The 3,375-nt window shown below is 42.8% G+C and overlaps 1 protein-coding gene across 1 annotated transcript in view; it reads right to left on the bottom strand.

The window, feature by feature from the left end:
* rims2a (regulating synaptic membrane exocytosis 2a) overlaps positions 1-3,375 on the bottom strand; it is a 171,015-nt gene that overhangs the window by 166,225 nt on the left and 1,415 nt on the right. The gene's annotated exons all lie outside the window — the stretch shown is intronic.

Raw genomic sequence — 3,375 nt, 5'->3', positions numbered from 1 at the left:
CCCCCCCCCCCCCCCCCCCCCCCAATTCATGAGTGAACACTGTCTATCACAAGGAAGATATTTACAGGAATCCTAGTTACACTGATAGTTACACTGTTGCTGCTAAAGTTGACTAAAAAGAGGAAAAAAATAAATATCCTTTGGAAATTGATCTTAATGCCTTAATTAAAAAAGAATTAGGGATGACTCCCGGATACTGTGCATCCTGCCACATCATCACATACCCTTCACCTTACCTGGTGTGTGATGTTGGCTTATATTAATTCCAAAGGCCAAGGGAACTTTATCAGGATGCATAGTGTCCTGGTCCATGAATTAACTGGCCTTTAATAATAAAAATATGCCTGCTTCTATGGGAATTTAACATCGGGATGTGTATACGTATGCCCCAGTATTTTAAGGAAGAACATGTATTTATTTATTCAATCGCAAAGAAACTCTGTGTCCTCAATGGATAGATTTTTTTCAAGCTATCTTTAATTTTTTCCTCTTTTTAGTCAACTTTAACATGGGTTCATAAACCTATGAGCACCACTGTATATTGTCTTAAAAATGGGTTTTAAGTTTCTGTGATGAGAGAGTAGGTGCGTGTGAGCAACAATAGAACTGCCAAGATTAATCACTATTGATTATTACTAGTATTGGTCTGCAACTATTTTGATGATTGATTCATTGGTTTGTCATATTTTGATTGAAAAAAAGTTTAAACTCTCTGATTCCAGCTCCTTTATTGTGAAAATGTTCTAGTTTTTTCACACCTCTATGACACTAAACTGTGAGTTGCGGACAAAACAAGACGTGTTTCACTATGTTCTGACAATTTATTGCCCAAACAACGAATTATTTTATCAATATTAACCTAAATTGTAGCCCTACTTGAATGCCAGCTCCTGCCTTCATAATGCAGGTAACTTATGCAGCAAGAGAAATAGAAACCATAGCAAACTGTTAGAGGGCAGAGGTGTGAAAGAGAAAGTCCTGAAAGACCAGGAAGCGGCCCTAGAGGACTGGAGGAGCAGGGATAAAGGAGAAGTGGAGCCCCGGGCATTCTGTGGGTCACCCCATCCCAGGCAGCTGATGCCTGCCTGTGGGATACAAAGTGTCTGGGTGGGTGGTGGTGGTGGTGGTGGTGGTGGTGGTGGTGGTGGGGGTGGGGGGTCCCATAACCATCATTGCTGGACTGCTCAGAGACTCACTGGTGCACGGAACGAACAATATATCTAATAGCTCCAGTTTCTTCAGTTTAATGGAACAATTGCACCTGGAGCCATGCTTAACCCTCTGAGGACAAAAGACACAACCAAGCGATGTAGGACAACACTTCTACTCAAGACATCTTACAAAAGATTCATTTTAGACATGTATTTACTATTTTATATATTTCTCACGTAGACTTTTGAAAAATCATTATAAGCACCAAAACAATTGAGTGTGGGTATGTTTTCACAAGAGGTTTGGGAATTATTTCTGCAACTTATCTCTTTACGCATGGCTCTGGAACAATTTCTGTCATACCGAAGTTTGTTCTTAACATTTTGATATGAAACACACAGGGATCAGTTATATGCAAATACCCTTAGAAGGCAAATTCAAGAAGGGTTAATCAAAGGGTTAATTTTAGTAACATGTAGAAACGTCCTAAATGTATTCAATGACTGCAGCTTTCTAGGACAGAATTCTAACAATGAGCAATAGATATGTGGAGCGCCACCATATGGACATCAGGAAATTGCTTCTCATCGGTGCAGCACATTTTCTACATGCAGACACACACACACACACACACACACACACACACACACAAACAGGACGGCTAAGAGGCTAAGAGACAGGAGCTAATTACATGAGAGTCAGCAGCACTGGATTCCCATCCACGCTCTCTGTAGCACCTCCAATGAGATGACAGCAAGTTGGCAAGCCCTGCAGCTGGAGGCTTCTCTTACTCTCTCCCTCTCTCTTCTCCATTCCTCCATCCTCCCAGGATTCCCTCTGTTAGATTACACACTTCGACGTTCAAAGTGCCACTTTCCCCGAAAAAGCCATCCAAGCCGTGACTGCGACGGAGCAGACGCGCCGGCTACGGGGTCGGATGATGCGGCGGGGGTGTTTGTTTTTTCGACACTGCTGGAGATGCTACTAACAATCCGATGACAAGTTAATCCACCTATGCCGGGGCTGTGCATATTAACACTGCTTTAGGATGCGTGTGTGATTCATAGGTAAAGAAAGTGGGGATTTACTGTAATGATGACTCACGATGAGTCACTGTGTACATATAGATAAAGGAACGCCGTAAAATCAACCATCGTTGTATACATTAGTAAAATACTTTACTATTAGGCCAGAAGGGGGTCAAGTGGTCTCCAGAACCCTTTTTTAACCAATCTCTGAAATGGCAGCCTGCCCTTAATATTAAAACAAGACATGTAACAGAGAAGCCAGACTGGAAACACAAGCAATTGTCACTGAGGATTCTTTGAACTTGTCTTGTGTGTGTTCGGCTCATGCGGCCTGCAATCAGAATTACCTAACGTTATGGTGAGACAGTCAGTCAGTCAGTCAGTCAGTCGCAAAATCACAGCCTCATCTGCCCACGTCGTCATGACAAGGCTTTGACATCCCTGTCACACTCAGAGTGACTAAAACTGACAATCCCCTTTACCTCGGAGAAAGAGGAATGGGAAGAAAAAAAACCACTCCGCTATTGGGGAGGAGGATGTAAGACGGGGAAAAGCAGAGCGAAGGCAGAAAAGGCCTGAATGATTAACACAGCACGTACCGCAGTGGCTGAGGAAGCCGTGTCTTGGAGTACATGAGTCATGTTTATCATGCAGCAGCACTAGGTAGGGATTGCACAACTTTCACTCCATTGGGGATGCTGCTTTAGTGCAAATGTCACCTGATTATGGAAATCAACAGCTCTAATGCCTCTAAAAAGCTCCCAGTGACAGTGCCATGCATACACACTGATGTCAACAGTAAACCTGCCAGAGATCTCTAGCAGAAATATGTCAAAACGTGTGCATGTGCATCCATTTCATTCAAGAGGAACAAGGAAATCAACAGGATGGCAAGATTTAAGGTAACCGCCGAAAATCCCTCTTTTTTCATTAGCCTGTCTTTTAAAACTAAACTGTTAAAATTACAATACTTCAACTGAGTGTGTTTTTTTACGGCCAGGGCAAAACGATAGAGTGTAATATTCCACCATAAAGCAAAGTTATGGCTCACACAGTAAAGGTTAAAGCGATGCTGGTGGAAACTGTCCGGTCCACCTTAAAAAGTAAAAAAAAAAAAAAAACTACACTGGACAGTGCCGTGGTGCTGAAACAGCTCCGAGCGACATCTGTACACAAGAGGACGGGGGGGGGGGGG

Source organism: Etheostoma cragini, chromosome 6, assembly GCF_013103735.1.
Source record: "Etheostoma cragini isolate CJK2018 chromosome 6, CSU_Ecrag_1.0, whole genome shotgun sequence".
Taxonomy (NCBI): domain Eukaryota; kingdom Metazoa; phylum Chordata; class Actinopteri; order Perciformes; family Percidae; genus Etheostoma; species Etheostoma cragini.
The sequence above is the reverse complement of the archived record's forward strand: the minus strand, read 5'-3'. Positions and strand labels throughout refer to the sequence as shown.